The 22,410-nt window shown below is 40.6% G+C and overlaps 1 protein-coding gene and 1 long non-coding RNA gene across 3 annotated transcripts in view; both read right to left on the reverse strand.

Annotated features, from left to right (window-relative positions):
* Positions 1-213, reverse strand: part of LOC138120934 (uncharacterized) — an 83,710-nt gene extending 83,497 nt beyond the window's left edge. Inside the window, exon 1 of the long non-coding RNA XR_011155993.1 lies at positions 142-213. This is a non-coding gene — a long non-coding RNA (uncharacterized lncRNA). The remainder of the gene's footprint in view (positions 1-141) is intronic.
* Positions 1-22,410, reverse strand: part of CDH4 (cadherin 4) — a 420,603-nt gene that overhangs the window by 385,639 nt on the left and 12,554 nt on the right. The gene's annotated exons all lie outside the window — the stretch shown is intronic.

The raw sequence follows: 22,410 nt of genomic DNA on the forward strand, positions 1-22,410 counted from the left end.
AACCCAAGTCCTTCCTTGCAGAAAATAGGCATCTAAATAACAAAATACAGACAAGGCAGCACACTGAGCACCTCACCATCAAAATCTAACAAAGACCTAGACAAAGAAAACAGAATTCTGATTTCTTGGAGGTGTTCTCACCTGTTCCAGAGCCACAACCCCTGCCAGACACGCAGACTGAACCCACAGCAAACCCTAGCTCCCAGCACCCACTGGCCTCCTTACAGCCAGGTCACACACCTGCAATCCATCACCAATAAAGCCACAGCTGCCCCCAATTTGGGAGGTGGTGCTGGTTCCAGGTGCCAATGTTCAGCCTTGGAGCAGGGGGTCACTGCCCCGTGTCTGCTCAGAGCTTGCGTGGGGGGTTGGCATCAGCCCGTTTGCAGCTGGTGGAGGGAAAATTAAATGCCTCTGGAGATCCTTGTGCTCTGCTGAGCAGGGAGGATGCTGGGAGGCATCAGGAGCAAAATATTTAAAAAATTTTAGGATTAATTATGAATTTACTTGAGGAGGAAGAGGTGTCTCCCATAATTTTGGAATTACACTATTAAATTCTACCCCCTTTAAGTTTATTGAGCTACTTAATTGTTACATGCCAGAAGGTCAGAATCACTTCAAATGCTTAGAAAAAAAGGGTATTTTTAACCTTTTATTAATGCGTTCTTCTGTTCTTATAGGATAGAAATATGAAATATGGCTTCATTTGGAGGAGTAGAGAGCTCATTCATGTGGGAAGCATCAGTATGTTGTTATAATGTGCTTTTAATTAAGCAGACATTGCACAGCACTTGGTAAGATCAAGTAAATGCTGCTAATGTTTCCTCTGCTATTGCCCCTACCCTGCAAAGCATAATGCAATCAACAAAATCAACTGAGAAAATAACAAACTTTATTGAATTTTCAAATTTACGAACAATAACAGACCCCAAAAGCTCTTATATGCCAGTAGATGGCAATCTACAGATAGAGTAAAATTGTGTCATTAGCAAATGCAAAATTTCAAATTAAAACTGTAGGAGAGGAAAAAAAAACTCAAGGGCTGAAATTCCTCAGAAGTTATTCAGAATCACTCAGGTTTCATTTTATAAAAGATAAAATGAGAACAGAGAATTTTTTTTATTGGTTTGGTTTTAATTTTCATTCTAAAAATTAACTTTTTTTTTTTTTTTAGACAAGTTAAAGAAAGAGCAGTATGGAGACATACATTAGTGGGAAAACTGAATCTTTTATTCTGGACAAGTGAAATAGCTGAGGTTTTCACTGAAACTCCTGTTTCTTGCTCCCTGGGGAGTCCCTCACAGGGCCAAAAGCCTGGCCAGTTTTACTTGGGCAGATGTGGCCCAGAGTCCACAGCTGGATATCCACCTTGTTAGGGACGGAGGGGAGAGACCCGAGTCATGGAAACGAGAGAAGTTTGAGTATTTTTTTGCTATTAGGAAATAAAAATGTGCACTCAAATTTTGGTTTAAAACTCAACTGCATCCCCAGCTCACAACATGTGGCCAGCACATCACCAGGAATGCACAAGAGCGCTCTGGCCTATATTTAATTCCTGCTCTTCAGAAAAGCTGAACTTGAAATTCTGCTTACTGTTGTTTCTTGATATTTTAAGACCTCAGGACATCATGAAATGTGATCACACTTATAACAGCAGAAGAAACCCAATAAACAGTTTCAATATCCATGCTGATCCCAGCTCAGTGTGCAACCATGGGAGGGCTGGGAACTCGAACACCACTCTGTTGTGTCCACTGATAAAAGAATACATTACTGTCATGGGTTAGCAAGCATAGTCCCAGAAGGGATGTCCTCGCTAAGGGGTGCTTACAGCTTCCTCTGGGACCTGATAGAACCTATCAGCTGGCCAGTTTGAATATGGACAATTCTTTAAGCCACTTAAAGTTGTGACCGCCTCTGTGATCCACACTTAAGAATAGACAAACTCCCCCCCAAGCTCTCTCTCGTTTCCGGCGCTGGGACAGGTGGCTGCAGGCCCCGTGCGGGGGCCAGGCCACGGCCATCCTGGTAGCCATGGGCCTGTTCCAGCCGTGGAACCCCCCCCACTGCCTTGCCGTGGGCGGCCAGAGAGGCTCGGAACCGCCCCCTCCACTGCGATAAGAAAAGTTCCAGCTGCAAGGCCTGGGTGAGATTAACCCTTTTATTGCTGTGAAGAGCTGAAAACCTGAGGGAAGAGAGAGGAGATGCTTAAAGCTGAAATTCTGTTGTGAAGCTATGATATATCAGAGTATCCCGTTGTAATTTCATGAAGATATGGGGGGTGGAGTGTTCAGCTCGTAAGCAGAAGCACCTGCGCTGAGATAGGCAGATGCTGACACAGCTGTAATTTCATGAGAAGTTTGGACAGGGAGAGATGGAAGCGATGAGGACTTTTGCTCCATACAGGAAAGGAGAAACCTCAGTTCCTAGAGATGCTCCCAGAGATAGTCCTAACGATGAAGATGAGGAAGACTCTTTGCTCCCAGGGAAGGAGAAGGGCCTCTGTTTTTTTGTTTCTGAACGGCTCAACCTTAAAATTGTACCCCAAAAAACTTCAAGAGTGGACCCTCGAAAGCAGTTGCGGGAAAAGCTGCAAGTCGGGGGAAGGGACTCACATGCAAGCAGAGAGACTCCTCTTCCTAAATGGACTGAACAATATTTGGAAGTGGGTGGCTGTCTCGGTGTGATACTGTTTTCATAGCACGAGCAAAAAGAGACTTCTCTTTCTAAATGGACTGAACAAGGTTATTATGGAAGTGGTAACAGACTGAACATCTTAAGGGTTGTCTTTACATTGTCAGTGGGAGAAGGGAAGAAGGTGGAGGGAGGAGAGTTCTGAAGGTGGTATAATTTTTTTTTTCCTTCTTTTAGGTCTGTTAATAAACTTCTTTATATTTCTTTCAAGTTTGGTGCCTGCTTTGCATTCTCCTAACTCTTATCTCACAGAAGATAAACAGTAATGAGTATTTTAGACCAAACCACTACACTAAATTGGCGTTTCTGCCCGGTTACGAACCGAACCCGCGGCAATTACAACACATGCAATGAGAATATTTTTCCTATCTGACATCATATTTTTAAATAAAAAAATAATAACTGTAGGATGTAAGTTAAAAAAATAAATATTTTTTACATCCAAAACTGTATTTGTAATAAAAATTGCAAATTCACTGCCTGTGATCTTCTTTAAAAAAAAACAAAATCATCTCAGACATAGAAACCTTCCAACCTGCTATCTGAACTCTCCAAAGGGAACTCCCGGCCTCCAGAGAACAGAAGTGGGACAAAATCCGCAACAGCTGGAGCAATTTTCTTGGAGTTAAAATTAAAAAGTCTGACAGTGTCATAAAATAAAAGATCTCAGAAAAAAAAATTATGCAAAGGATGTTATTAAAGTAAGGTTTATGAAGTTTGAGAATAATTACAGATAATGTGTATTTACTATTCCTGCAGGATCAATCCGTGGCACAGATTTCAATACCAGAAGCCAAACGTACAGATATTTCTCATGTCTGTAGTTATCTTTGCTCTCAACTCCCACTCATCTCCCCAGTGACACATTTACTATTTCCATTTGTGATATATCAGTACCCTTCATTTTATTTATTTCAGTTTTCTCTTTACAAGAAAAAAAAGAAGGAAGCTGATTTTAATCTTTGATAACAACCCCTCCATTTCTGACAGGACCCAAATCCAAGGAGTAAAAGCCCATGTCCAGACCATCATACCAGGCTCCCTAAATAATGGCTGATCCATGTAAAGAGCACATAATGAACTCTAGAGCTAAAGAAATGCCTCTAAAGCCTCAATGTACTCTACAGTCAAGAGGAAAGGGCAGATTCTCTGTTTCTTTGAGGACAACTCTCCCAGCAGGCAGCAGGGCAAATGAAGATCTCTGAAGATGAAATACTGTCTATCTCACTGGGTTCAGCTGCGAGGCTCCCTCTGCAGTACCAGCACACAGCCCTGGACAGACTTAAGTGATGCTTCAGGAGTACTTAACTCCTGCAAGCTCCATATCTTTGCTTCAGTCCTTAAATGAGAATGCAAGAGGCCTATTTTTAATTCTGAAACCACAGTTTACCTTATTAAATAATACAAAAGGCACCACTATATAAAACAGAACATCCAAACATGCAGGGGCAAGAAAACCACCAAATAGAAATTTCTGGAAATAAGTTTCCCTTCATGTCAAACACAGAACTTTGTGACACTAAGTTGCTTAGAAAAATAACTTTCAGTGGATATCTGCATCCCTTTTTCTGGCATGTGAAGAAGTTTCTAGGCACAAGTAGGACACAGGACAGCAGAACACATTAACTACTCTTGTGGCCAAATTATGCCCAACTCAAAATTCACTTTCTTTTCCTGCATTCTCCACCTGCCTTAGGTTACCTGGTCACATGTTTCCACTTAAAAGTATGATGGAAGAAGGGAGGTGGGAAAAAAGTTTGGTTTTTTATTTACAGTTATATATATAGCCATAATCCTACACACTGGTTTTGCCTTCTAAGCATGATTTTTTTATTATTTTTTTTTCCCAAGGGAAAAGAAAAAAAAAAACATTAAGTAGCCAGGCAGGCAAAACCTCACTGTCTTCATTTGCTAAGAACAGCACCATGACTGAAGTTAACACCAACTCCCCAAACGTGTTAAGAAATTTTGCTACTGAATGATTTCTTCTTATCATCATACCATTTAAAAGTTAATTTGATCAAAACACACCATTTAAACATGTCCAGGCGGTCTCTAAGGCTTGCACCAATTATCCTGCAGCACTATACCTCTTCAACATTTCCAAGAGAAACATTACCACCTTAAATACCCTCATTCATGCTGGAAATATTCTTACCTGCACATCCTATAGTGGCACCTAAGATCATTAGAACTGACTAATTAAAGAGAAAGAAATCCATTCCAGTTTGAACCTTTGAAAATGTAAACCAGCTCAGGATCTGACCCAGAGCTTAACTAGCAGATCCCACAGTGCTGCCCCCAACCCCGTGAAACCCTAAAGCCTGGAGACCACCATGCTTCTAATGAATAAATAAATAAATAAGTGCCCAGGGGCACTTCCATCAGCAGCCAGCTCTCCTTGGAAATACAGCACGACATCTACAGCCAGCATGACATCTACTCCATCATGCAGGCAAGAAAAAGTCAGGGTTCTTGTACACCAACAAATATCCAAATCTTCAGCCTTTTCAATGAGCTGCTTCAAAACACAGAGCTGCTCAATGCTATTTCACTTCCCTCCTTTAAATCAGCAGGTATGCCAATGATGGGTACATTTTTCACGGAAAATGGGAGACAAGCAATGAAGAAGGGAAAAGGAAAAAAAAAAAAAAAGCCCTTTTCTACTTCTGAAAAACTTTTAGAAGAATTATTCTTGAGGAATTAATGGAAAGAAACTATTTTTTAATACACAGTATTAAGTGATTAAAAGCTTGTTCATCACTTTGCTTAGTTTAATTTTAGAAAGGCCTACTTGCAGATTCTTTGAAATGCATAATTAATTGATAGCAGCGTGGTTACATCAGTACAGAAGTGAATGATAGATGTGAAGTGGTTTTTCCACAAAAAAACACAAGCAGCACAGGGCACAATTACAATATCCGATTCACTCCGCCCTCCAATGAAGCTGTTTGATCTGCACATCTGATTGCACAATCGTCCATAAATATCCCTTGCATTAAAATTCTGACTGGTTTGCAACTCGTTTCAACTCGTGCGAGATTCTTTTTTTGTCAATTGGATCTGACAGAAAAATTAAAATAATCCTCTTTTACCTCTGCATTATCCTTTAAGTACTTAAGTTTTAATTATATCTCAAGTCTACCTGAAGACATTTCAGGCAACTTCCAGTAACGTGTATAAGGAGTTGAATACAGTGTAAAAGTGCATGTAATTTCCAAGTCCCCAGTTGTTAATGAAATCCCAAACATTCAGATTTTAATTGAACTAGATAAAGATTAAGAAGCTTAGCAGCAGCTGGCATTGCGAATTAGTTCTCAGCAGATTTTTATGTTGTACTCTAAATCATTGCTTTTGTAATCTTCCTAAATTGTCCTTTATCTTGCTAATGCAGATATGATTCTCAGAAAGCATTAGGCTTCCACTGTTCCCATTGCCTATAAAATCTTGAACTGTAAAATCTTAATAGTCTTTTTTTTAATAAGTATTATGATCTATATGTATAATGTGCATTCAATAAAATCTTACTGTAATTAGAAGAAAAGTTTTTAGGTTTTTTTACGTGACCTGTTTTACAGATTAGATTTATTAAATAGCATAAACTGTTGGAGCTGCTTTAAGACCTATTTAGAGCCGTCTGGCATCAGATGAAAAAACAGTGCTAGACCCAACGCTTGGGGCTCAGCTCTCCAGGAGGTTCATTAGGAAGTTTCCTTCTCCTTTTGGTTCAGGGAGCTCGGCATAAGCAGTTTTATGTTGCCTAAACGCCTGACAATGTATTATCAGCACTGATCAAATAATGTTTTGCTTGCAGGGCTTTCCAAGGCTCGGGAAAAGGATTCAGACTAACACCAGCGTTCATCAGCTGTTCCCCCTCTCCACGTCTGCTCCCTGCACCCCAAGTGCAGTGCTGGGAAGGGCCCTGCACACACCAGGTCCTTCTGCAGGCTGCAGACTCTGGAGGGAAGGTCTGTGTTTGAAATTACCATGACAAATGTGCTCTCAGGACCTGTTCATGGATTGTAACAGCTCTTACGAGAGTTACAAGTGCAGTTATTACTTGCATAGTAAAAGGGGTTATATTTATGCATCTCACTTGAGGATGCACTGTTTTTATTCACACTAATGCAGATAAAATTGGAGTTCATGCTTTATGGGGGAAGTGTGGGGAAAAATAAAAGAAAAAAGATAAATAATACTACTACTACCATCATCAAAAAGCAAGTAATACGTCCATTTTTCTCCTACATAAAAAAAAAATCTATCTATTTTTCCAGCTAATAGTACTGGTCTTTCAAGTCTGTTGGTAAATGACCAACTAATGCAGTTACGTATGCACTGAAGAAGAAAATTATGAAGAGATAATACAGCCAACTGGCATTAAAATTTTGAACAGAATGGAATTTCAACAGTTCTGCTGAGGTCTTTTAATACTAAGAATCTTGGCTGCTCCAATTTTCTTCCAAGTAAAGGAAATATTTGGCAGAATAACAAACACAAATGTCAGAAGAAACGAAATATCTTCACCTGCACTTGATGACTTATTTATTTATTCGTTAGAAGCATGGTGGTGTCCACACTTTTAGTGATGGCACTTCAGTCTGTTCTGTCACTCTGGCCTCTTCCCAACTGCATTCTCCCCCTTCCCAACTGCACTTTTCCCTCCGTGCTGAGCTCCACGGTGCCATCCTGCCCAGAGATCAGGATGCTCCAGGGCAGGGACAGCAGCACCATGATGACAAGCACAGTGATCATCAGTCTGTACCTGGCTTCAAAGGATTATGTTTGGTTCAGCAAGCTTTGAGATCTTTGAATGAGAGATGCTCTAAGTAGCACTAAGCAATTTTCTCTCCCTCAAACCAAGATGAAGCCACGAGCTCCTCACGTCTCCTCAGGCCCCTTGTTACTCTGCCATTTCCCCTTAGCAATCTTCTCATTCCAGACTCTGACATTCTGGCAGGCCAGCTATTTTCAGAAACTATTATCTGAGTTTGAAATTGTGATTTTTCTGCTGTGTCTTTTTTCCAAGCAAGCATTTCACTACCTAAACTTCAGCAAACTTCCAAGTAGATTCCTAGACGCAGCTCTTTTTTTTTTTTTTTGCCATAAAACAAACAGTTAACTTCACAATGCTGACTTCTCATTTAAGCCATTTTCTGAAGTACAGCTCTGAGAGTGACTTCAGTACTTTTGCCTCAATTTGCTGAGCTTTTTATAAAATCTTGACAAATTTTTTCCTAACGTTAAATAACACATTCTTTGGATGTTCCAAGTTCACACAAGGTTTTCTGATGCTGCTGCTGATTCCAAGGTGCCCTAAATTGAGCATTTATCGAAAAGCTTGTTATGAATTTTGCCCTTCAAATTACTCCAGTAAGAGTAATGGAACTTGGCTGCCAAATTGCTTCCAAGGCTGAAGGGTTTCTTTTGCTTCAAGATAGCCTGTAAATAAGAACTTCAAGTTTGTTTTTTATTTTTAACACAAAATAAATTATGCAAAAGAATTTGACACCAAAAGGAATTTTTTAATGGACTTTATTGGGAACATTCCTTAAGAGCCCATCATCCCCCTGTGGCTTCATCCTCAAGTTTCTTCAGAATTTACCAATGCACCTTGAGAACAAGAGTAGCAAAACCAGAAATCTTTCATTTAGAACAAAAATGAGACATTTAATTTTCCTAAACATACAGAGAAGCATGCACAAGATTAATCATTCAACAAAATGTTTTTCTTATTTCATGAAAATACACAGGGTGGGAATGCAAACAAATTATAATTATTTGGACTCCTGTTAAACAGACTAGTGAGCCTTATAATTAGTAACATAATCACTTTAAGACAAATACACTAAATAAAATAATGGATCCTCGGCAGTGCTCCACAGAAAAATGCTAACAATTTATGCTTTATTAATTAGCTTGTTGCTTTATCAAAGTTTGGAATTCAGAACCTCAGAGAGTTGCCATCTTTGTTGACTGGAGGATTCGCTCTTGGTTGAACAGAGGTGCAAGAGCAGAAAAGAACTTCCATGGAGTCCTCACACAGCTTTAAGATCTGCTTGTGGGGATGTTGATTATCCAGGACAATGGATCAATAGAATCCTTGTATTTCAATCCTCTCCTCCAAACACACCCCACCAGCCCTAATTGATTTCTCTGCTGGCTAATGACCAACCCAGATGCTCACTGACTTGAAAACGACTGACCAGCACTAAAGAGTGTTGTGGCCACATCCAATGAATCACAGGGACTGAAAAGAGCTGGATAAGCTATTTTTCTGATATATAACCACAGATGCAACTACTTCTATTACTCAAATCATAAGGCAAAGAATGCTTCATCAACTGACTGCCGGAGTTATTGGAATTAGCCACTCAAGTGCCACTTGCAGGCATTAAAAATTCTTCAGAAAATTTCACATTGAGGTGTGCTCATGTGTTGCCCTACATGGAAAAAAAGGGGGAAAAAAAAAAAGAGTAAGGAGCTGACACCACAACATAGACAAGGAATGCCTGAAGCAGCTATAAAGGGAAGGCAGAAGTGAGGCAGATCTGTGCCAGGCCAAGCAGTTCAGGCAGGAGCTGGGGGCAGCAGGAACAGGCTGAAGCAGAGAAGCTGCCACATTAATCACCAACATGCAAGCCAGGAAAGGTGCTCCAGGATCAAAACTCACCACGTGCCAAGGTCACTTCAGAGAACACAAAAAAGGTTCAGTGATGATCTCACATTAAAAGTTCATAAGCCCATCAGAGGAATTTACTAATGAAAACTATTTTATCTGAAGAGGTCTCCTAAGGCAAATCACAGGTTTCCGTGTCTCCACTGAGAAGCAGAAAATTACATTTTAAAACACCACAGAAAGTTAAAGGATTTATAAGCAATATGGGAGTCCTTAACGTGGGGTCTCATATGCACAGGAGCCATGTGAAAGTGGGGACTTGCAGAACTGGGCTCTGCAAAAGGCTCAGCATCATTCAGAAAAGATCTTCTGAAAGAAGAGCAAGTTATTGTAGTCCTTGATAGAACAGAAAGTTCTTAGAAGTCTTTTTGCCTTTTTCCACAGCATCACAGAATAACCAAGGTTGGAAGGACATCAAAAAATGGGCTGGTGCAACCTGGAATTTTTATTTGTTGATCACTCAGTAAATTGTCTATCACTTCAAAGAGAAACACAAGCTCTGACTTGCATCCAGAGCTACATTTTTTGTTGGTAGAATGATTTCAGCAATACAGGTCCCAAACATAGCATTCAATACTTTTAAAGGTAGGAATTTAGAATTAGTTATAAAAAAACTTCCTTCAAAAGATCTTCAGAAAAGGCACATCACCAGCAGGTATTGCCACTCGAATTACTCTACTGGAGACAAACATCCCACACCACCATCCACAAAAGCCCAGGTGCTCTCTGGACACACACAACAGCTTCTGATTTTTTTTAATATTAAATGTAAAAGAAAACCCTTTCCTATTTCTGTTTTGCTCTCCCTTCTACTGTATGAAAACAATTTGCCTGCTTTCAGACTCTGGCTGTGATTACTTTGTTTTCATGTCCTCTGAATGCAGTGAAAAATCTCGGTCATGGCTACCAAGATAAAAGCCAAGAGAACTCATTTGTTGTCCCACGCAGGCACGAGATGCCGGTGACACCTGTACCACCAGGAGGGCAACTGCACGCTGGGAGTGAACCTGCTGCCTCCACAGACCCAAACTCCCCAATCCCACTTCATTCCTTTCTCTAATAATGGCACCAGTTTCCTGGACAAACACATAATGGCACAAGAACAGATCCATCCTGACAGCCAAGGCCAACTGTATAATGCTCATCTAAGTGGCAATAAGATTCATTAATTAGGTCGCTGCTTTAGAGTGTTGTTCCCCTGCAGCTATGTTCTGCTCAAGGGTATTTTCAATAGTATTGAATAGATGAAACAATTACTAAGCAAAATCCACTAACTGATGGCCAGAGTCAGATTCCTCAGGCCATGCTTTCAGAGAGTGTATATATACATTTACTTGAACGAGTGACTGAATTTAAGGGAAAAAGACAAAACAAAGCAAAATCCCAGTGAGGCACAGTCTAGGTGTTCTCCACTTTTAGAGGCGTGATCTCTAAACCAAAACTCCCCCTTAGCAGACACAATTAAGATGTAGAAGGGCTACAGGGTACCTGACTGCACATGCAAATCAGGCTGTTTGCTATCTAAAGACACCTTCTTAACTCTCACAATTAATAACAGGCAAAGAGAGCTTTATCTGCAATTATTTGCCCTCTCTACTGACAGCAGTATAAGCAACTTGTAAAAATTGTAAAAACTGGACTCCAGCTGAGTGTTCCCTGTTCAGATATCTAACTTGCAGGCTACTATTTTATTCCAGTAATACTATTTTTATAACATGACATAGTTCTAAGCATTTGAATTTAATAAACACAGCACAAATATTTTGGCTCTACTGTAAACACGTGAAAATATTTTCTTGTGAATTGCCGGGTTGGCTTTTTTTTCCCCTTTCTGCTGCCTGAGTTACTATGATGTTCAGACTGTGCCTCATTAAAGTTGGGAGCAAAAGTAAAAAAGTTTTCAGCACAAGCACTATTTTCAAAGTTCAGGATATCTGTAATTCTAACTGATCTTCCACCTGGCATTAAATCTTCAAAGAATGTCAAAAAGTATCTTAGGAACTTGAGATGCCTGGCTGTATACAGAGAAGGAACAGATGCACCTCTGTAATTTGCCCATAAATAAGTAAAAATGAACCCATCAACTTTTCAGGGATACTTGCATGCAAGCAAGCAAACACATCCTTTTTTCCTTTTTCTTGTGTGTTTGTGGTTTTTTTTTGTTTTTTTTTTTTTTTTTACAGTTTTAAAATATCTTTTGAACCAGACCTTACAGGGTGCTGGTAAAAACTGCTGTGTTTGTTTTTAGGAACTTACTATGCAGCAGTGCCATCTCGTAACCTTCTGCTACTGCCTTTGGCCTCCAAATTCAGGGGGACCCATCTGTGGCAGTAAAACACACATGCACCAAGTACATAACTTCTCCCAGAAATAGTGAAAGCTCCGTCTGCAAGAGCTTTCTTTAAGGTCACAGCAAGTCAACTGCTGAAGAGAAGTTATCACCATAAATTAAACTATTCCTGAAACCCAGCAGACTCTTAACAACTCTCCTAGTTCCCCCTGCTCCTTTTCATCTCCAGTTTTAGGCATGCCTCTGAGCAGGAGTGCACACCCTTCTCTAAGCATTCATCTAGCTAAGCAAAGAAGAGAAAGAAGAGAAAATCCATAAATTTGAAAGACATTTAGTTAAAGTTTTTAATGGTGACAAGTTTCAAAAGACAGACCTAAAAATCAGGTTGTGGCCAGTCCAAGACCACTTAGAGCATCCGAATTTGAACCTTCATCTTTATTCTTTACAGATTAATAAACACATTCTGACTACTGTTCTTCCAACTGATTTGACCAATTTATTTAAAACGTGATGTAGGAGTAGTGGACTAAAGGATGTGAATTTTAAAAAATCCTTTAAAGTCACCTGTGCAGAAGTGACACAATTTGTGGCTTGCAAATTCAGAAGGAGTCAGCTACACAAGCACAGGTGAGGAACTCCCACAGCAGGAAATCCTTCGGGCTGATGGTATTCCCGAGCTTACAAAAGTGTCTGGGTGGGTGATCAGATGGGGCATCACGCTGATGCTTTGTTCTCTTCAGCAGGCTGTGCTGGGTTCTGTAATGAGCCTCAACGTCGACATCTGAATAACATATCTAGGGAGGAATCCTTTCATTCCCTTATCGAGAAGGCACAGAATGAAAAGAAACAAAGAAATCAGCTGGTTTCTGCTAAATGTTCCGGTGCCAATTATGAAGTTGAGAATGGAGTAAGAGGCACATCAGTGGCTGACAGCACATGAGCGCTGCCACTGCAGATATTATTTCCCCTTATCTCATGTCATGATACTGGCACGCTTTTTCCATTTTCCTTGGCGTTTTCCTCTCCTCCTTCAGGAGTGCACGAGACAGGGAAGACTTCCAGTGCCTCAGGAGCAGCTGTGCTGACCTGGGCAGTGTCCCAGCCAGCTCGGGTTGTCTGTCCGCTCTAAAGGCCGTGTGTGTGACCACTGCCTCCCACCTGGCTCCAGAGAGGGGTAAGCTTCCGTTTCTCTTCTGTTACTTCCTCCCATTCATAGATGTTCAAGCTTGAAGAATCTTCTTTTCAAATTATTCAGGTCTAGCGGGTGCCTTTCTCCTGCCCTTTCTGAAAATATCCACGTCCTTAAAGACAACAATAACACAGAAACTCCAAGCCAAAACCAAAAAATAACACACCAAAAAAGACCTGAACTGATTTCTGTATCACCCTGCTCTAAAACATCATCTGAGCAGGAGACTGAACAGCCACCCAAAGGCATCTCCTGTTTGTTTTATTAATTATTGACTTCAAGATAAAAGCTGGGAGACCCCACACATGGCCAGGATCCCACTATGCCATTTGCTTTATAAACTCAGGCCAGGAAAATGGTGATCTCCATCTCAGAGATTATTTGCAATCTATGAAAAGATCAAGAGGTAGATACAGAGGAAGACAAGTGCACAACTGAACCAGGATTAGTCAATAAGTAAGAACAAAAAATTACACATTTAGTTTGCGGGTTGTTTTAATTTGAAGACATTTATTTCTGTCACATCCTTACAGAACTAATAGTAATTCATCGCATGCACACCTGGAAAGGAGCAGGATGTCTGATACCTGACAGACATTCACCACTTTGCCACAGGTTATACACAAGTCCTCCACAGAGAGGACTACAATACAGAATGTATCTCACATCTGAATTTGAGGAAATAGTTATGAGCAGTATTCCCCTCCTTCTATAAGCTTTGATCAAGGAGACTCAAGAAATATGTTCTACCACGCTTTGATTTCACTCAAGGGCTTTTTGTTATTTAAATAGTGAATAAAGATGACAGGCAAATACTCTAATTAGCACAAATATCTTGTTTCCTGAAACTTCCAGCAATTTTTAAACATCTCTTGCTCAGTGTTACTACGAAGCTCTCCACTCCCAACCCCGAGCTACTGCGGGTCTTTTGTCTGACACAAAGACACTTTTCTCTTCCATTTTTGGGAGGAAACAAGGCATTCCCACCAGCACCATCCCTGCCCTCCCACGTGGGAGCAGAGGGGCAGTGGGACTCCAGGATGCTCTCACATTCCAGAGGGTCAGTGGATTCTACCAGGCTAAGGCACATCTGCTGGGAGTCACTCAATGCCCACTCGCAAAGCTCAAAGGTCAAAGCATATTTCATTTCACTTGGTAGCTCCCTCCAAGGGCAAGACCCCCCACCTGTTGGAAAATCCATCAGGGCTCTTACTAAACCTCGAGTGCTTTGGTTCTCTGTCAAAATCTTGATATTCCCTTCTTCCGCAAGGATACAACAACCTCTGTGGATCATCAGGACTTTGTGACAAGAAGGTTCTTATATTTGGCTAAGCATATGCCAAAATGAATCATGACAATCTTTATTAATGCATAAAAGCCATCACTGCTGGACTGCCCTCAGCCTGAAGCGTGAGGTGACAGAGTCCTCGTGGCATCGAGAGCTTGTGATAGTTGAAGTCTGAAAACATTTCACAGAACAGCTGAAATACCAATTTATATTTAAAGAATATACTGAATTACCACAGATCACACAAAAAGGGGGACTAGAACTTACATATTTTGTTGCTGGACTTTCAACTCAGCATTTTACGAAAGGCCATCTCATTTTAACCTAGATAAGTTGGAAAGATTATTCAACTAATGTCTTCTCTGGAAGACTGCAGCTCTGGTGCTAATAAGGGAATTTAATTAGATGGACAAGCCTTGACAGCAATCCGTTTCCAATACACTTAGTATTGAAATAGGTCTGGGAGTTCCAAGATTTGTAGAAGAAATCCACTACTCAAGTTAACGTGGAAAAATATCTGAAAGTTTTGACTAACCAAGATGTAGGCTCTTGTTTTTCTGACTTTATTTGTGAAATACATCACATTACAAACAATTACACCAACAGATGAAACCCCTGTTCCATATGTACATGCGATAAAGTTTGAGCAGAATTGATTTTTCCCTTTGCACTGGTAGATCTCTAAACTAATTCCCTGGAAATCAGCTGAGGACAACAGCCCATCCAGCAGTGCTTCCACACAGGACACCCACTGTTTCACCTCCCCCCAGCAGCACCCAAAGCCCCAGGACAGAGCAGAGCTGCTGAGCACAAGGACTTGGTACAACCCCAAAAGGGGATCTCTTTTAGGGTACTTACAACAGAAAAAGACATGCACACAGACAAAAGGCACAGAATAATTTTTTAAAAAAATGCACAAAGCCAGTACTTTCTAAAATTGTAGAGGGAACCAGCCTGCCAGCAGGCTGATGAAACACTTGAGATAAAGTAGCATAATCAATAACAATGCTGCACCTTTAAAACCAGCAAGTACAACACGATCAATTCATATCTTGGTGAAGGAGCGTAATAAAAATCTGCAACTACAACAAGCTAATTTAATGATACTTTATCAAGCACTCACATTTCCAACCACTGTTGTTCACGGCAGAATGAAGCCTGTGTAAAAATATGTCATGAGTCAATATGGCATTCTACTGAAGAGAAAAGACCCACATCATTAAAATCTTAAATAAGCTTTCATTAAATAAAATACATGAAATTAGCTCCTTCAAAAGAATTTAATTAGTCAACACATGCAGGTTGAACTCACAATCTGCCATTGTGGTCTTTTAAGCCGTTCATTTTCTTAAAGCTTTGTCATAAGAAGGATATTTTTTATTGTTATTATTTTTATAATATGTTGGGAAACCACAGTTCCTTTATGAAAAAGACAAAGTATCCCTTGCAAACAGCAAGACACATTTTCATTGCTGCTCTGTATAGAGCACTGCCTTGTTAAGGCAATTTCAGTCATTTTACGCATCTTCATTAAGTCAGAGATACGGTTCAGCTTTTCACAGAGAAAAACCTCAGCAGCTGCAGAGAAAAGGAGGGACAACAGATTCTTAAACAGAAAAGAGAAATTACCAGTTATCTAGCTTGAAATGAAGCCTCTGGGAAGCCCCATCTGCAGTCTCAGTCATTACAAATCACAATAATTACGTGAGCTCTCAGCCCATATATAAAATTTCAATATCTATGAAGAGCTGCAATACTGCAACGTCCACAACACAGAAACATTGCCAGCTCATTTTGCCAGGCTTCAGGCTACTTGTAACACCAAGAGAAGATGAATCAATAAAATGTTATCAGTAAAACAGTTTGATTCCTGCACAGTTAAGCTCATGGCCACTTCTATATTTCAATCCCCTCAGGTCAATATAATTTTACACAGTTACCCAATTCTCAGCAGTGAAATGATACTGGTAGATGTTTCAGATATTCTAAAGCGCTTATTTCTACATGGGGGTGAAAAGAAAAAAGGGAAAAAAAGCATCTCTTGTTTGCCATCTGGTTCAAAGTTGAGTTTTTAGACAGGTCTTAAATGCAACTCTTTACCCCAGCTCCAGCAAATTAAGTCCTTCTGAACAGCTCCCTCAGCCAAATCCTGGGTATCCTATTCACCCAGTGCTTAAACAGACATTTGGGAAGAAACACAAGTCAAATCTGGATTTGGCCTTTCATTTGAACTAAATCTGAGACATGAAATAAGATGTACTTTCTGCCTACTCAAGAAAATCAGTCCATTTAAGCAAATTGAACTATTCACCAAAAAATTCTGCTAGGTTACTCACCACAAGGGCTGAAGAAACTCTGAATGCTGCTGACAAAGACTAACTGCACAGTTAATACAGCATTTTGCCTCATACCCAGGTAATTCTTCATGCATACTCTGAACTACCAGCTTCCCACTTGGGTCTGCAATGAAATAATGCCTCAGGTTAATCACATACCTCCAGAGAGCTGCATTTTTTGCATAAATAAGAGCAACAAGTGTGCTTCCAAACCCAAGGAAGAAATAATCATGTCTAATAAACTACAGTGCTCCAGAGAGATGGAATACTCACAAGGAAACCCTTTTTAGATACAGGTCCACCTTCCTTAACTTGACAACATCCTAATGACACAGAATAAACCTATTATTGGACCAGCTATGGGCACTGGGAAGTCAAAGGGAACTGACTTCAACTGGACAGGACCTTAGTCCCAAAAAGCCAAAACAACCTCTCAATTTTATTTCATTTCATTTCACCACCAATTTCATCTCATTTGTTTGCTTCCCTAACTCTTGCACTACAGACAACACCAGTGCACTCAAAGGCAAAAAGTATTTTTTGGGATTTTTTTTATTGTAACACAAGACTGTTTATTCCCATATTCAGTTCTCAGAAAAAGGAATGAATATTTTAATAACAAGAAAATTCATAAAGCACCATCTTCTCTCCTGTCACAGCTCTTTTAAAAGGCTTAGTTGATCTTCAGTGCTTAAAGGGTATTCCTATAAAGGAAATATCTAAGGGACAAAGTTCCCTGGTTTATATGGTGCAATTCCCTTGCCACATATGTCTTATGGGGAAATTACTTGGATTTCCCAAATACTGGCACTAAATTTTTTAGTAGTTTAAAAATTAGCAGAAAAGGCCCAATTGCTAAGAAATAAAGCACACAAATTTATGGAAAGATAAAGCCACACTAACCCATTAATTTTTATATTTTGTTATATCACCAAAACTGTTCTCATTACTTTCTTCTGAACAAGTTTCATAATTGCAAATTCTCAGACAGTAAAACTTAAGTGATCTCCATACTCTGCCTTCCTCCTAAATAATGAGCCAAGCACCACAGACACACACAGGAGGAAGCAGCCTGTCTATTTTACTAGAAGACTGAGCTCATGAAAATCCAACTGCATCAATCCTTCTTTTATTATTCTTTCAAACTTCCCAAATCAAATAACTTTCTTGAGCTTGGCTAGAGCCTTCTGAATAGAAATTCCACTGGGGAAAGAGGTTTTAGATTAACAGCACAATACATTCAGAAATCAATAGATAAACCCTCTGTGCAGCAGCTCTACCCGAGTCCATGAGACTGAACTGGGGCTCAGAAAATAGAACAAACCACTCAGAAACGAATTTCCTATCTGCCCACTTTTGGTTTTGCACTGAAACCAGCAACATGAACTTCACCTCTGTATCACACCCAGAGAATTACTGCCTGATGTTCTGAATCAAGAATACTTTTTATTTGCAAAAATATATTCAGCTTTGTATTAAAATCAGAGGGTTTTGTCTGGTGGTGCTTTTCTTTTTTATTTTTAAACTACAGAGTTAAATCTGAAAGGCAATAATGCAACTCCAAGATAACCACATGTGGGGTGCCCATCCTGACATAATGCAAGCCCCTTAAAGCTATAAAACAACGTGATGAGAAGTCAGGTGAGGGAGAAGGGACAGAGTGAAGCTTCTAAACTTACGCTGAAAATTCTTTAAGCCTGATCTCAACTTCACTCCAACACCTGGCTTGGACAGGATCAGCTTAGATCCTGGAAGCAGGGTGGCTTTTACTTGATCCGTTTGACCTTTTCTCTCCTCGTTAACAGCTGCTTTCTCCGTTTGCCAGAGTCCCTTTTGCAATCATGAGGGCTGGAGGGGAAAGGGTAAATCAGAGCGAGAGCACTACTTGGCCAAAGACAGTCGGACCAATTTCACTGCGAGCAGCAGTCGTGGAGCCCAACTGCAGAGCCCAGCAGAGCTGGCTCTGCTTTGGAAATACACAAAGCCAGCAGCTGCCAGAGAACAGAAAACATGCTTCTGCCTCTGCCCATGCGCCTGTTACAGCAGTCACAGGCATCCCAGCTCTGTAGGATGTGAACGGGGCACAGCTCACCACAAAGGGCATCTCCCCTTGGTTCAACTCCAAACCTGCTCAGATTAGATCAGAAATGTACCTGTACTGAGACACGAAGGGAAATGGATTTCCCCCACTTTTGGTAAGCTGGAACAGCTTTGATGGCACAAGCCCCCAGCCTCAGTGGTGCTCCTGTTGCGTTATATTCATTAAATCCTGCATTCGTTATTTATTATCCTGCATTTCTGTAAGGCAAATCTAAAGAAACGTTGCCATGACAAACACACACAGTGGAGTTTTCATACTAACTTGATCCCCATGATGTCCCTTCCTTCCATTAAAAGAGCCCCACTTTAGTGTATCTCAACAAGACAATCAAAATATTTTCAGTCCTGCTGCCGTGAGCCTCACAAAGGGACCAATCACCAAATCCAAAAATCCTCTGCAGCGAAGCAGAAGAGCTTTACACACAGCCAGACCTCTCAGATGCCATGGGCTAGGATACCATGTTATAAGGCTGTAAAACTATGGCCTGTGGCTCCAGTCCAGCTTGCAGAGTAATTTAATCTAACTCACAAAGAGATCAGGAAAATGGCCTCTGCTGTGCTGAATCAGCAGTGCTGGAAGCCGTGCCACCCTCTATCAGCTCGTAAGAGAGTGCTTTGTCCACGGTGCCAACTCTGTGTAGAGCAACTATTGGGCAAAAGAAAGGACCAGCAGGAATATTATGTGCCAGATTTTCAGTAGATGTAAGTCAGAATACTTCCAATGACTTAAGGAGCTGCACCGATTTACATCATTTCAGGATTATAAGGATTTACATCCACTGGAAGATTCACTTCTCTTTTTTGGTCTTTTAATTAAAAGAATGGTGTAGACTTGGCAGTATGAGCTTCAAGAGACTGAGATTTGGGAAGGATCCTGAAAAAGTTTTAGGCTCAGGGAATGGCAATAAGCCATTTTTAGTTTAAAAAGGTACAGTGGCCAAATTGAAATTCACAGGATGTATATAAATTCTGATCTATACACAAGAAGTATACATAAGCAAATATTTTCACTCTTTACACTGGAGCTCCCTAAATATAACAATGGCAAAAGAACAGCAATAAATGAAAACTTTGTTCAGTCAGTCTGGTTATATATCACAAAAAACTATCAGCACAGATGTTATCCCTATTTATGAGTCACAACCAGCGCCAAAATAAATGCCATGTATTACTTAATTTCTTCTCCTAACTGCAAGTGCCAAAACAATGACTGCCACTGGGATTAGGAAAAAACACACAAGTGGAAAAAACCAGGGGGCACTGCTCCTGAGGAAGCAAGCCAACTAGGCAAAGTTTGGTTTGCTCTGATTTCCAAATAAACTCAGAACGAGTACAACGTGTCTTGTGACCTCAGAGCACTGTCTGTTGCTCATCTGCTTACCCCTCAAAGAAAGATCCATTATAAACTTTGGAAAATGTGCCTAAAACCACCCTCAGAAACGTGCATACATCTCACTTGTTTCCTGTAGATGACCATGATGGGGAGAGAATAGAAAAGTGGGAATCTGGTGCCTGAGATCCTGAAATGGGGAACAGATTGATGCTTTAAGACTGAAAGTGAGCAGGACCCATAGGTATGGCCACGGGCAGAACTACACAGATGCTCTTCAAGCTACTTCTGTGGCACAGTGACCCACTCCCAGCCCAGCTGAGCCCTGAGAAACACTTGAAAATAGGCCCATAAATAAACAGGCCACTGTTACCAGTGCAGTTCAGCTGACGTGTTACACAAGAACTTAAAAATAAACTGGTCAAGAAGCCACCTCAGGAAAGCAAAACTGAAGCCCAAATGCCTCTGTGTTGAAGAAATGCAGCCTCTTTCCATTGTACCTTTTTCACCACTCACCTCTGAACAGGTCAGTTTTAAATCTCCTTCTTCCAACGAGTCCAATTTAAACGTGTTCTTCAAAGGCTTCTGCAATTTTAGGAGTATTACATTTTATACCTCCTAAGCTATTTATTAGCTGAGGAAGTACTTAATTGACATTCACCAGATATTAACTCTTTCTGAGCATGTGTTACAGGTTTTGATATGTAACCTTGAGGTTTTTCTTTATTCTTTGTTGCCAGGTTTGTTTGGTTTTTTGTTTTTCCTTTTTCAGGACAGCTCTCCTAAGAACAGATTTCTCAGTGAGTGGATTCCCTACAAATTTCTCCTGGAAGTGCAGACAGATACACTGCAATAAAAGACTGCTCACAAGGGACCCCGATGCAGATGAAAGGTCAAAAAACCACTTAGACTGTTAATAAACTGTTGCAGAAATATTGCCTTTGCTTTAAGTCTCCATAATATGCACCATTTCTGGTGTTGTCCAGACCCAACAGGAGCCCTGGCCCAGCAGTTTTGTGGGGTCCCCAGGGCTCCAGGCATCCACATCTCTTTTTCCCTCCCACCCTTATTTTAATTTTCTATTTTTTTTTTTCCAGAACAGCCCCACTCCACAGATGTTGAACTCTCCCTCCTACAGGTGCATTGCAAAAGGACACAACTGCTGCATTAACAGAACTTTGCTTCATCATCACATCTTCCAGGCAATGAAACTTGCTCTATTATTGCACAGGTAAAATCGGCTCTGCCACCATTGCTCGGTTCTGCTGCTCTTTAACAGGATACAGACAACATTATGTCTCAATTTCCAGCAGAAAGGGAAAATAAAACTTTTGTTTATTGAAAATACCAGGAAAATTCATTCTGGTCAAACGCCTCATCTCTGCCAAAACACCACAGTTAATTCAGCACTCACAGGAATTGCCTCAGTGCCATGCCCTGTGTGCTCAGTGAGTAGGGAGGGTTAAACCTCTGCTAACACCAACCCAGGCATTTCTAACTGCCCACACAGCCCTTCTTTGGGGGCTTCACAGAACTGCTTAGGTTGGAAATGCCCTCTGAGATCATCAACCATTCACTGACCCACAGCCCCAAGTGCCACATCCTCATGGTTCTTAAATCCCCCCAGGGATGGTGACTCCACCACTGTCCTGAGCATCCTCTTCCAGTGTTTAACGACCTCCATGGTGATGAAATTCTGCTACTGCCCAGCCTAAACCTCCTGCCTTTCTTCTCATCAGGAGGTCTCAAAACCACCAGTACAACTGGAGTAGTTTGCTTGTTAGCAGATCTAGCAACCAGCCTTTCAACTTTGAATTTCTCTTATATCTGAGACTCCAGGCAAACAAAAAAAAAGCAGAAAAATCTTTCAGTAAACTTTGCTCAGAGATAATCAATCTCCTATTCAGTTATTTGAACAGGCATCTAGAGTTCAGCGTTCCAGAGATCACTGAACTTGTCCTGATGAGGGTCTCTTTGTGCAGTTTGAAAAGAGGATGGGGAAATCTTTGGGTGCAATCCAAACATTTTTGATAGTTGCAATCCTTGAATATTTCATCACTCCAAATCTTGCCTTGACCTATTGATTCTCCTTCATCCTATCAACCATACACATATTTTTCTTCATCCTTAACCTGTCCCTTCTCTCCACAGGCAAAGGAAAAATCCAAACAACATGAAAAATCCTTTTTTTATATAATGCCATTTACCCACATTGCTTTATCCTCTACAGAGAGCCAAAAGGAAGATGAATCAACTGAAAAATGTTCCGAAGCCCATAAAAAGGTAAACAAGTGAAAGTTTAATTTCCAAAATAATTCAGGCACAATATAAAAATACTTAAGGCTTATGGAGATGAGCAGAACAGTTGCCTTTCATGTGTAATTGTGTAAACCTGTTTTGAAGGGAGCAAAGCAACCAGCCAGCAACATCAGGCTCCTAAAAGATAAGTAGCAGGGCACACGGGGTCTGAAACAATGACTTTCTCTGCCTCCCCAGGGAAGGAC

This window comes from Aphelocoma coerulescens, chromosome 20 (assembly GCF_041296385.1).
Source record: "Aphelocoma coerulescens isolate FSJ_1873_10779 chromosome 20, UR_Acoe_1.0, whole genome shotgun sequence".
Taxonomy (NCBI): domain Eukaryota; kingdom Metazoa; phylum Chordata; class Aves; order Passeriformes; family Corvidae; genus Aphelocoma; species Aphelocoma coerulescens.